The sequence below is a fragment of the Ovis aries genome, chromosome 18 (genome assembly GCF_016772045.2).
Source record: "Ovis aries strain OAR_USU_Benz2616 breed Rambouillet chromosome 18, ARS-UI_Ramb_v3.0, whole genome shotgun sequence".
Classification (NCBI taxonomy): Eukaryota; Metazoa; Chordata; class Mammalia; order Artiodactyla; family Bovidae; genus Ovis; species Ovis aries.
In genome coordinates, this window is record NC_056071.1 from 63,986,146 (window position 1) to 63,998,900 (window position 12,755).

Genomic DNA, 12,755 nt, shown 5'->3' on the forward strand with positions numbered 1-12,755 from the left:
AAAATCATTAACAAATAATATAATACAGTACGCAACGTGCTAAAATAGCTCAGTATTTATGAAGCTCGACCCTGGAAGCACAAAGATACTACTCTTGTCTTAAGGAGACTCTCGTCTCATGGTGCTCAGTAACTGTTTGCTAAACTGAATCAGACCTAGAAAACTCGCAGAGTTTATGGGCAGGAAAGCGAAGATCCTTAAATGATAGGTTGGGTTTGGATTGGCATAAATAAAACAAAAGGAACAGCACTAGATATCATCTTTAATTTGGAAGTAAAACAACAGCAACAACAGTGGTATTGTTTGAGGTTTTAACAGTAACCTGGCTGCCCCTGGGATGGAGAATAAATTCACACTATAGCAGGAGACTCGGGGGGGATAATGTCTCGTAGGATGCGGCAGCTATGTTGAGCACACAGGATAAGTAAACCAGCAACGATTTCTACACTCTCAACCATGTTCTCAGGGAAAGTCTGGGGGGATGTTGTGGAAATGGGGTACAATGTTGCTTGGGAGGAGCTATCTGAATTTTTAACAATCCTATTGATATAAAACAGACACACGACAACCTGCACAATTTGCCATACACGCACACCCCCCTGTGAAACCAGCACCACAAAAAAAGATAATAAAAATATTCATCGCCCCCCCCAAAAGTTTCCTTTGATCCCTATGCAATGCCTGTGTCCCCCCTCTCTCCCACCATCTTTAGGCAACCACTAATCTGCTTTCTGCTGCTGTAGATTAGTTTGTATTTTCTAGAACTTCATGTAAATGAACTCATGCTATAGGTGCTCTGCCTGGCTTCTTCCACTCAGTAATTAATCTGAAACTCATCTGTGAGGCAGCACGTCTTAATAGTCCATTTCTGTTTACTGATGAGTAGTACTGCATTGTATGGATATACCCGAGTCCATCCATTGCGCCCAGAAGAGACATTTGGGTTGCTTCTGTACACAGACAAATAAAGCTGCTATCAATATTTGCATACAAGGCTTTGTATGGGCATATGTCCGTACATGTGCCTTTTCTTTTGGGTGGAGCGGAATGGCTCAGACTGTCTGCTTTCCCGAGCGCCTTCTCCCTTTCGCGTGTCCCACTTGCAGTATACGAAGAGGTCTAGACGTCCACCTCCTGGCCAACACTTCCTACAGTCAGTCTTTACCTTTTCCACCTCAACAGGTGTGTAGTGATAGCTCACTGGGGTTTTATTTTTATTGGGGGCTGTACTAGGCCTTCGTTTCTGTGCGGCCCTTCCCTAGCCGTGGCAGTCAGGGGCCCCTCCTCAGCTGCAACAGCCTCTCTTGTTGTGCAGCGCAGGTTCGAGGCCCAGGGGCTTCTGCAGTCGCAGCACGTGGTCTCAGCAGCTATGGCTCCCAGGTTCCAGAGCACAGGCTCAGGCGCGGTGGCGCGCGGGCTCAGCTGCTCCGCGGCACCTTCTATCTTCCTGGATCAGGGATTGCACACGTGTCTCTGGCACTGGCAGACAGACTCTCTACCCCTGAGCCACCGGGAAGCCCTCACTGTTCTTTCGAGTCACAGTTGCCTAATGACTAATGATGTTGAGCACCTCTTCATGCCCTCATTTGCTATCCACATACCTTCTTTAGTGAAGTATCTGTTCCTGTGTCTGCCTAATTTTTAATTAGGTTGATTTTTTTTTTACTTTATTGAAGCATAGCTGATTCAGTTTTACATGTATCTATATTCTTTTTAATATTCTTTTCCACTATGGTTTATTTCAGGATATTGAATATAGTTCCCTGTGCTATACAGTAGGACCTGTTGTTCACCCATTCTATACGTAAGAGTTTGCATCTGCTAATCCCAGGCTCCCAGCCCACCCTCTGCCCTCCTGGCAGCCACAGTCTGTGCTCCACGTCTGCACGTCCGTTGCTGCTTTGGTGGATAAGTTCCCTTGCATCATATTCTAGATTCTACATGTAAGTGGCATCACACGGGATTTTTTCTCTTTCTCTTTCTGACCTCACTTAGTATGACCGTCTCGGGTCACTCGTGCTGCTCCAGGTGTTACTATTTCACTCTTTTTTACGACCGAGTAAAACATTCAGAAAACGAAGATCATGGCATCCGGTCCCATCACTTCATGGCAAATAGGTGGGGAAACAGTGGAAACAGTGTCAGACTTTATTTTGGGGGGCTCCAAAATCACTGCAGATGGTGACTGCAGCCATGAAATTCAAAGACGCTTACTCCTTGGAAGGAAAGTTATGACCAACCTAGATAGCATATTCAAAAGCAGAGACATTACTTTGCCAACAAAGGTCTAGTCAAGGCTATGGTTTTTTCCTGTGGTTATGTATGGATGTGAGAGTTGGACTGTGAAGAAGGCTGAGCGCCGAAGAATTGATGCTTTTGAACTGTGGTGTTGGAGAAGACTCTTGAGAGTCCCTTGGACTACAAGGAGATCCAACCAGTCCATTCTAAAGGAGATCAGTCCTGGCTGTTCCTTGGGAGGAATGATGCTAAAGCTGAAACTCCAGTACTTTGGCCACCTCATGTGAAGAGCTGACTCACTGGAAAAGACTCTGATGCTGGGAGGGATTGGGGGCAGGAGGAAAAGGGGATGACAGAGGATGAGATGGCTGGATGGCATCACGGAGTCGATGGACGTGAGTCTGGGTGAACTCCGGGAGTTGGTGATGGACAGGGAGGCCTGGCGTGCTGCGATTCATGGGGTCGCAAAGAGTCAGACACGACTGAGCGACTGAGCTGAACTGAACTGAACATTCCACTGCATACACGTACCACATCTCCTATGAGCATAAAGGTGCACGTACCTTTTTGAATCATAGTTTTGCCCAGAAATACGCTCAGGAGTGGGAATGCTGGATCACATGTCAACAGTTTTTAGGTTTCTGAGCACCTTCCATACTGTTTTCCACAGTAGCCACAACAATTTACATTCCCACCAACAGTGTAGGAAGGTGCCCTTTTCTTTACATCCTGTCCAGCATCTGTGATTTATAGACTATTTAACAGTGGCCATTCTGACAGACTGTTTTCTAATCACTGAATTTTAAAGTTCTCTACATGTTCTGAATACTTCTTTTATCAGATAGATAATTTACAAATACTTTCTCCAGCTTTCTCATTCTCCTAAAAACATCTTTGGACGAGCAGAAGTGTTTAATTTCGACAAAATCCAATTTTTCCATTTGTCTTTGACAAATCATGCTTTTGTTGTTGGATCTACGAAACCTTTGTCTAATTCAAGGTGACAAAAGTCTTCTCCTACTTTTCCTCTACAAATTCTACAGCTCTGGTGTTGATTAGGGCCCGGATGCACTTTGAGTTAATTTTTCATACATGTTTGTACCAAAGTCCTGCACCAAATTTTGAAAAGATTATCCTTTCATCACTAACAGGTCTTTGAACCTCCATGGAGTTTTCCATGTATGCGTGGGTTTATTTCTAAACTTTATTCAGTTCCGCCGACGTATTTGTCTATTTTTAAGCCCATATTGCACTATCTTCATTGCTGTCATTTTATTATGTCTTGAAATCAAATAATGTTTATCTTCATTACCAAAGCTGATCTAGTTATTCTAGGTCCTTTACATTTCATAAGAATCTTAGAATCCACGTGTCAAGTGCTACAAAAGAACCTCTATTTAATCCACAAGGCAATTTGGGGAGAATTCACAGATGAATGGGGGCTTTCCTGATGGCTAATATGGTAAAGAATCTGCCTGCAATACAGGAGACCTGGGTTCGATCCCTGAGTCTAGGAAGATCCCATGGAGAAGGGAACGGATAAACCACTCTAGTATTCTTGCCTGCGGAATCCCATGGCCAGAGGAGCCTGGCTACAGTCCACAGAGTCCCAAAGAATCAGACCTGACTGAGCGACTAACACTTTCACTTCCACAGGTGAACAACACAGACTCTTCTGACCCATGGACAGTACATGTCTCCATTCCTTCAGGTTTCCCTGGCATCTCCCAGCAGTGTTGCAGTTTTGGTGTACAGAATCTACAGAGTCTTTTGTCAAACTTCAGCTCACTTCAGTCACTCAGTCGTGTCCGACTCTTTGCAACCCCGTGGACTGTAGCACACCAGGCTCCCCGTCCATCACCAACTCCCAGAGCTTGGTCAAACTCATGTCCATCGAGTTGGTGATACCATCCAACCATCTCTTCCAACTTATCTTTAACATATTTCATATTTTTGATGCCAGTATAAAAATAATTCTGAATTTTGACCTGTATGTTTTCGTTGTTAATATATAGAAATACAACTGATTGTTATGGCTTTTGTTTGCTTTTGGCTGAGCTGCACAGCCTGTGGGATCTTAGTTCCCCGACCAGGGATCAAACCCATGCTCCTTGCATTGGAAGCGCAGCGCACCAGGGAAGTTCTTTTTATGTACTTATTTTGTGTCCTTACAACCTTACAAAATTAACTTATTAGTTCTAGGAGCTTCTCTGTAAATCTCATCAGATTTTTAATAGAGACAATCACATCATTTGCCAGTAAGTTCACTTTTACTCCTTTTCCAAACTGCTGCTACTGCTAAGTCACTTCAGTTGTGTCCAACTCTGTGCGACCCCATAGACGGCAGCCCACCAGGCTCCCCCGTCCCTGGGATTCTCCAGGCAAGAACACTAGAGCGGGTTGCCATTTCCTTCTCCAATTCATGAAAGTGAAAAGTCAAAGGGAAGTCGCTCACTCGTGTCCGACTCTTTGAGACCCCATGGACTGGAGCCTACCAGGCTCCTCCACCCATGGGATTTCCCAGGCAAGAGTACTGGAGCGGGGTGCCATTGCCTTCTCCTAGTTGCCTTTTATTTATGTTTCTTCTCTGACTGCCCTAGCTAGAGCCCCAGGACAAGAATGAATAGAAGTGGTGAATAGAATCCATCCTTGTCTTATTTCTGATCTTAGAGTAAAAGCATTCAGTCTTTGAAGCTGAAGGGTTTTTGCAGATGCCCCATATAACATTGAGGGGCTTCCCTGGTGGCTTAGTTGGTAAAGAATCTGCCTGAAAGGCCAGAGACCGCCTGCAATACAGGAGACCCGGTTTGATCCCAGGGTCAGAAAGATCCCCTGAAGAAGGAAATGGCAACCCTCTCCAGTATTCTTGCCTGGAGAATTCCATGGACAGAGAAGCCTGGTGGGCTACAGTCCATAAGAGTCACAAGAGTCAGACATGACTTAGCAACTAAACCACCACCAGCTGTATAACATTGGGGAAATCCCTTCAATTCCTAGATTGCTGAGAATTTTTATTAAAAATGGATATTGAACTTTGTTAAATGCTTTTTGAAAAGAGAGGAAGAGGGCCTCTATTGAAACGACCATATGTGTTTTCTTTCTTATTTTGTTAAAATAATGTATTACACCGATTGGTTTTCTAATATTTAAATCAAACAATATAGTCCTGGGATAAAACACATGGTAGTCATGATGTGTGAGGAGGTCACAGCAACCCACCCCAGTATTCTTGCCTGGAGAACTCCATGGACAGAGGAGGTTGTCAGGCTACAGTCCATGAGGTCACAAAAAAAAAAAAAATTAAATGTGTAAAACTGGTATTATTTCTTCTTTAAATGTTTGGTAAAATTTACCAGTAAAGCCATTTCAGCTTAACATTTTCTTTGTGAAAAGATATTTAACTACAAATTCAATTTCTGTAATAACAGATCATGCATGCTAAGTCGCTTCAATTATGTCCAGCTCTTTGCAACCCCATGGACTATAGCCCACCAGGCTCCTCTGTCCATGGGATTCTCCAGGCAAGCATACCAGAGTGGGTTGCCATGCTCTCCTCCAGGGGATCTTCCCCACCCAGGGAACAAACCCGAATCTCTTATGTCTCCTGCATTGGCAGGTGGGTTCTTTTCCGCTGGGTCACTGGGGAAGACCAATAATAGATTATAGGGTTATTTAATTAATTAGTGAATATTGGTACTTGGTGTCTTTCGGATTATTTATTTCATCCAGTTGCAAATCCATTGGTGTAAAGTTTTTCACATTAGTCCCTCATATTTCAAGTGACTGTACAATCTGTAGTGATGTCATCTCGCTTAATTTTTTTTTTTAATATTTTTAATGAATTTGGCTGCACCAAGTCTCAGTTGTGGCACTCAGTATCTGCGACTTACCTTGTGGCATGTAGGATCTTCTAGTTTCGGCAATCCAGACCTAGTTCCCTGACCAGGGATTGAACCCAGGCCCCCTGCATTGGGAGCGCAGAGTCTTAGCCAGTGGACCAACAGGTAAATCCCTCACCTCACTTATTTCTGATATAGGTTATTTGTGTCTTCTCTCTTTCTTGACTCATCAGTCTGCATAGTAACTCATCAGTTTTACTGACCTATTCAAAGAATGCTGGGAACAGATTGAAGGCAAAAGGAGAAGGGGGCGGCAGGGGATGAGATGGCGAGATAGCCTCACACTCAATGGACATGAGTTCCAACAAACTCTGGAGACAGTGAAGGTCAGGCAAGCCTGATGTGCTGCAGCCCATGGGATCACAGAGAGTCAGATACGACCCAGCAACTGAACAACAACAAAGAATGAGCTTTTGGTTCCACTGCTTTTCTCTATTGTCTTTCAGGGACCTTTATTTTTTTTAACTGATTTCCATTCTTTCTAATTTCCTTCTTTCTACTTAATTTCACCCTTCCTTTTCACGACTCTTAAGGCAAGAACTGAGGTCACTGGTTCGAGACCTTCCTTCTTCCCCAATATAGGGGGTTTCATGCAACGTTTCCCCTCTACTATTTGATCAACAGTGTTCCTGCAAATTCTGATGTGTACTTCTTTCACTTTACTCCAGTGCAAAATATTTTCTAATTCCATTTTTATTTTCCCTTTGGCTCATGGGTTATTCACAAGTGCGCTATTTAGTTTCCAAATATGTGGGCATTACCCAGGTGTCTTTCTGTCGTTGATTTCTAACACTCTTCATTAACTTGAAACTTCTTCCATTTATTGAGACCTGTTTGTGGCCCAGAACACGATCTACCTCGGTAAAGACATCCAGTTCAAACAACGTGCATTCTCGCCTAGCGAGATGGAATGTTCTGTAAATGTCAATGAGGTCAAGTTGTCCAGGTCTTATCAATTATTGAGAGAGGCATACTGAAACCTTAGACCATAATTATGGGTTTTCTGTTTCTCCATGTGGGTCTATCAGGCAGTGCTTCATTTGTTTTGAAGTTCTGTTATTAGGTACATAAATCGTTAAGAAGTCCTTTTGCTGAACTGACTTCAATATCACTGTGAAATGACCTTCTTTATACGGGGTAGTATTCTTTACTCCGAAATGTACTTTATCTGATATTAATATAGCCGCTATGATTTTTTATCATTATTATCACGGTAAATCTTTCCTACCTCTCTGTCTTCATATTGAAGGTGTTAGTGCTCAATCGCTAAGTCGTGTCTGACTCTTTGGGACCCCATGGACTGCAGCATGCCAGACTTCCCTGTCCCTCACTATCTCCTGGAGTTTGGTCAAATTCATGCCCATTGAGTTGGTGAGGCCATCCAACCAACTCATCCTCTGCCGACCTCATCTCCTTTCGCCCTCAATCTTTCCTAGCATCAAAGTCTTTTCCAATGAGTCGGCTCTTCGCATCAGGTGGCCAGAGTATTGGAGCTTCAGCTTCAGCATCAGTCCTTCCAATGAATATTCAGGGTTGATTTCCTTTAGGATTGATTGGTTTGATCTCCTTGCACTCCAAGGGACTCTCAAGTCCTCTCCAGCACCACAATTCGAAAGTATCCATTCTTCAATGTTCAGCCTTCTTTACGGTCCAATTTTGTTTTATTTTTTGTAGGTAACACACAGTACTGCTTTTTCAATCCCATTTAACAATCTCTACCTTTTAATTGGGACATTGTCTTTACATTTTGTGTGATTATCGGTATAGCTAGTTTAAATCTATAAACGTGTTCTATTCATTTCATTTCTTCTTTGTTCTTTTTTCTCTCATTTTGAATTAACTGTATTTTTGTAATTTTATTTTATCTCTTCTGTTAGCTTATGTCTGTATTTTGCTATTTAGCAATGGCTTTGGGACTCAGTACACAATTTTTACTTAATCACTGTCTATCTTCGGCACCCATTATATGACTCTGTAGAGAGAAAATGAACTTTAAAATAAACTTCCATTTTCCCCTCGTGTTAGTCACTCAGTCATGTCGGACTCTTTGTGACCCCGTGGACTGTAGCCCGCCAGGCTCCTCTGTCCGTGGGATTCTCCAGACGAGGATACCTGGAGTGGGTAGCCATCTCCTTCCCCTTCCCCTTCGGACCTTTATGCTATTGTTGTCATCCACATTATTTTTACGTATGTCATAAAACTCACACTACATTATTATTTTTTAAAGTCAACTATCTTTCAGGAAGATCTAAATAATAAGAAAATTATCTTAAGTATTTGCCCATGTGGTTAGCATTTCCAGTGCTATACATTCCCATATGTAATCCATATTTCTGCATGGTATCAATATTCTTTTGCCTAAAGGACTTTTTATAACCTTTTTTATGATGCAGGTCTATTGGCAATGAATTCTTTCAGCTTCTGAATGTGTTTATCTGACTCTAGAATATAACTAGACATATACTCAGGCAAAACTATAATTTGATACCTATGTACCCCTATGTTCACAGCAGAACTATTTACAATAGCCAAGACATGGAAACAAGCCAAATGTCCATCAACAGATGACTGGATAAAGACAACGTGGTATATATATGGTGTATATACATATGCTAAGTCGCTTCAGTCGTGTCCGACTCTGTGCGACCCCACAGACGGCAGCCCACCAGGCTCCCCCGTCCCCAGGATTCTCCAGGCAAGAACACTGGAGTGGGCTGCCATTTCCTTCTCCAATGCATGAAGGCGAAAGGTGAAAGTGAAGTCGCTCAGTCGTGTCCGGACTCAGCGACCCCATGGACTGCAGCCTACTAGGCTCCTCTGTCCATGGGATTTTCCAGGCAAGAGTACTGGAGTGGGGTGCAATTGCCTTCTCTGGTATATACATATAATGGAATGTTACTCAGCCATAGAAAAAAGAATGAAATCATGCCATTTGTAGCAACCATGGATGGATCTAGAAATTATTATACTAAGTGGAGTAAGTCAGACAGAGAAAGACAAATACCATGACATCACAGATATATGGAATCTAAAATAAAGCACAAAGGAACATAGATACGAAACAGAAAGATTCACAGACACAAAGAACAGAACTGGGGTTGCCGAGAGGGAGGGGACATAGGGGAGGGAGGGATGGAGAGTTTAGGATTAGTGGGTGTGAGGTAGCATACACAGAATGGATCATCAACGAGGTCAGTGAACTATATACAATATCCTGTAATAAACCATAATAGAAAAGAATATAAAAAAGAATTTTTGCATCCATGCTCTGTCATGTCCAACTCTTTCCGACCCCATGGACTATAGCCCATCAGGTTCCTCTGTCCATGGAATTCTCCAAGCAAGAATACTGCAGTGCATTGCCACGTCCTCCCTCTGAGATCTTCTCGACCCAAGAATTGAACCTGTATCTCCTGTGTCTCCTGCATTGGCAGGCAGATTCTTTACCACTCAACATTCAGAAAACCAAGATCATGGCATCTGGTCCCATCACTTCATGGCAAATAGATGGGGAAACAGTGGAGATAGTGACAGACTTCATGTTCTTGGGCTCCAAGAAATCACTGCAGATGGTGACTGCAGCCATGAAATTAAAAGACGCTTGCTCCTTGAAAGAAAAGGTATGAGAAACTTAGACAGCATATGAAAAAGCAGAGACATTACTTTGCCTACAAAGGTCCATCTAGTCAAGGCTATGGTTTTTTCAGTAGTCATGTATGGATGTGAGAGTTAGACCATAAAGAAAGCTGAGCACTGAAAAATTGATGCTTTTGAAATGTGGTGTTGGAGAAGGTTTTTGAGGGTCCCTTGGGCAGCAAAGAGATTAAACCAGACTATTTCCTGAAGGAAATCAGTCCTGAATATTCATTGGAAGGACTGATGCTGAAGCTGACGCTTCAATACTTTGGCCACCTAATCCGAAGAATGACTCTTTTCTTGGGGAAAGATTGAAGGTAGGAGGAGAAGGGGGCAACAGAGGATGAGATGATTGGATGGTGTCACTTACTCAATGACCACTGAGTTTGAGCAAGCGCTGGGAGTTGGTGATGAACAGGGAAGCCTGGCGTGCTGTAGTCCATGGGATGGCAAAGAGCTGGACACAACTGAGCGACTGAACTGCACTGAGTCACCTGGAAAGCCCCTGAGAAAGAATATATATACATACATGTGTTAGCTTCTCAGTTGTGTTCAACTTTTTGTGACCCCATGGACTACGGCCCACCAGGTCCCTCTGTCCATGGAATTCTCCAGGCAAGAATACTGGAGTGGGTTGCCATTCACTTATGTAAAACTGAATCACTTTGCTATACAGCAGAAATTAACACAACACCGTAAATCAACTGTAATAAAATGTTTTAAATATAAAATTATTCTAAGCAAAAAAACATTAAAGTAAAAAGAACGCAACTAGAACCAACGCTTTAAAATTATATGCACACACAAAGGGTTTGGGGGTGCAGTTTTAATGTAAAATTAATGCACTAAGAATCTCACTGCCACGTCAATAGAGGGAAAATATTATTTTTTGTTTGCTGAACTCAGCCAAGAATTGATCACCATTTCAGAAAATGACATCACAATGGCGGGCCCTCGGGTTATGTGACTCAGCCCCACAGTAGCAACTTGCGCTTGAAACAGAGGCGTCTGTGGCGAGTTCAGCTACCTCCTACCGCTTTTCTACTTCAAGCGTAGCCGACCCTGAGGATTTGCACATCACTGATTTACCTTCCTATTTTTCCTTTTGTATTATACTCAAGGTGTTACACCTTTCTTTTTAAATTTTATGTGTAGTAGTTCATAGAACCTATGGCTTTCAAAGAAAATAAATAATGAAGATTAGTTTTCGACTGGGGCATAAAAACTACCCCACATTTAGTGACTTCAGACAATCATATCTCGCTCACGATTCTGTGGGCTGGCACTTGGGCAGGACCCAGCTGGAACGGCTTCCCTTTGCTCTACAGCACACTGGCAGATCTCTGGTTCTTCTGCCTTTTCTAAATCCAGCTTGTACATCTGGAAGTTCTCGGTTCACATACTGTTGAAATCTAGCTTGAAGGATTTGGGGCAGTACCTTGCTAGCACGTGAAATGAGCACAATTGTACAGCAGCTTCAACACGCTGTGGCACTGGGAAGCCTGGAGTCGCAGAGAGTCCGACCGGGCTTAGCAACTGCACACCACCACTGCTGGCAGAGTGCACGTTGCCTTTGAGACTAGTTGGCCCATTAGCCCGGGACTGGCTGGGTGTGATGGCCACGGGTCTGGCAGTTGGCTGGGACCGTAGCCCAAGCACCTCGCTCTCCTTCCAGCCTCTCCAGGTGGCTAGCTCAGGCTTCCTGACACGGTGACTTGGTTCCAAGATAGAGAAGGAAGATGCTGCAAAGGCTTTTGAAGCCTTGGCTCTGAAGCCACCCAGCATCAAGTCCCTGGCATTCTAAAGGTCGTGGTCAATCGCAAGAGTAGCCAGGATGACAGGGGTACAGTTACAGACACAGCCTCTTTTTGTTTTCTTTTCTGGCCACACCACACAGCACGTGGAATCTTCCCCGACCAGTGACCAAACCCTCACCCCCTGCACAGGGAGCTCGGAGTCTTAACCACTGGACCACCAGGGACGCTCCCAGACACAGCTTCTTGATGAGAGGCGCAACACCACCACATCACTGACGCAGAGCATTCATGGATGGAGGGAATCTGAGCTGTATTTTGTAACTTACCACAGAGAATTACAAAATATGTGTATAAAAGGGACCTCAGAGCTGTTACCATTGACAACCACTGCTGCAAACAGCACTTTCTCCAATTCACCCCTCACCTGGGCCCCCCCAAAGGACGCACACCCTCTCTCGATTCCTCACGCAAACAAAGAAGAATTCTCTGTGTCCTTGGAAGAGCCGCACCTCCTCAGATGACGGCAATGATCTGCTAAGGCACAGGCAACATCTGTCTGCAACAGTTAGCGTTCTGCACCGAGCCTTTCTTAAACCGTCAGAAAGACACAAAGTTCACTGGGGATTAGGTCATTACCTTTTCCTCGCTTTGTTTTTCTAGAAATAGATGAACCAAGCACTGTGAGCCTGTAGCGAATCTTCACATAAGGGATCTTCGTTACTAGATAGCTGGAAAATTAATTTGATGAACTGACACATTGATTACGGGCTTCCCAGGTGGCACCAGTGGTAAGGAACCTGCCTGCCAATGCAGGAGGCCTAAGAGACGTGGGTTCAAACCCTGGGTCGGGAAGAAACCCTGGAGGAGGGCACAGCAGCCCACTCCAGCACTCTTGCCTGGAGAATCCCATGGACAGAGGAGCCTGGCAGGCTACAGTCCACAGGGTCACGAGGAGTCAGACATGACTGAAGCGACTGAGGACACACCACATATTCATTAAATAAAGGACCGTGATTGGGTTCCACTGGGTGTCATGCAGACTTGAGTGGCATCCCACACATCCTTTCCTGCACTAGGGACAGCCAGAGAGTGGCACCCCGGGCATCAAAGAGCCTGGTCGATGAGCATGACCACGCATGACCCAGGGATGGGATCAACCGGTGTGGCCTGCGGAAGTTCGGGACATTGTGTGCCACGCTACGAACAGCTGCAGAACTTTGAACTC

The 12,755-nt window shown here is 44.1% G+C and overlaps 1 long non-coding RNA gene across 3 annotated transcripts in view; it reads right to left on the reverse strand.

Moving 5' to 3' along the window:
• Positions 1 to 244: 244 nt before the first annotated feature.
• The window catches only part of LOC132658139 (uncharacterized), a 37,193-nt gene continuing 24,682 nt past the window's right edge, over positions 245 to 12,755 (reverse strand). For all 3 annotated transcript variants that reach the window (XR_009597294.1, XR_009597295.1, XR_009597293.1), the window contains 2 exons: positions 10,144 to 10,278; positions 245 to 9,744 (listed from right to left, as the gene is read on the reverse strand). This is a non-coding gene — a long non-coding RNA (uncharacterized LOC132658139). The remainder of the gene's footprint in view (positions 9,745 to 10,143; positions 10,279 to 12,755) is intronic.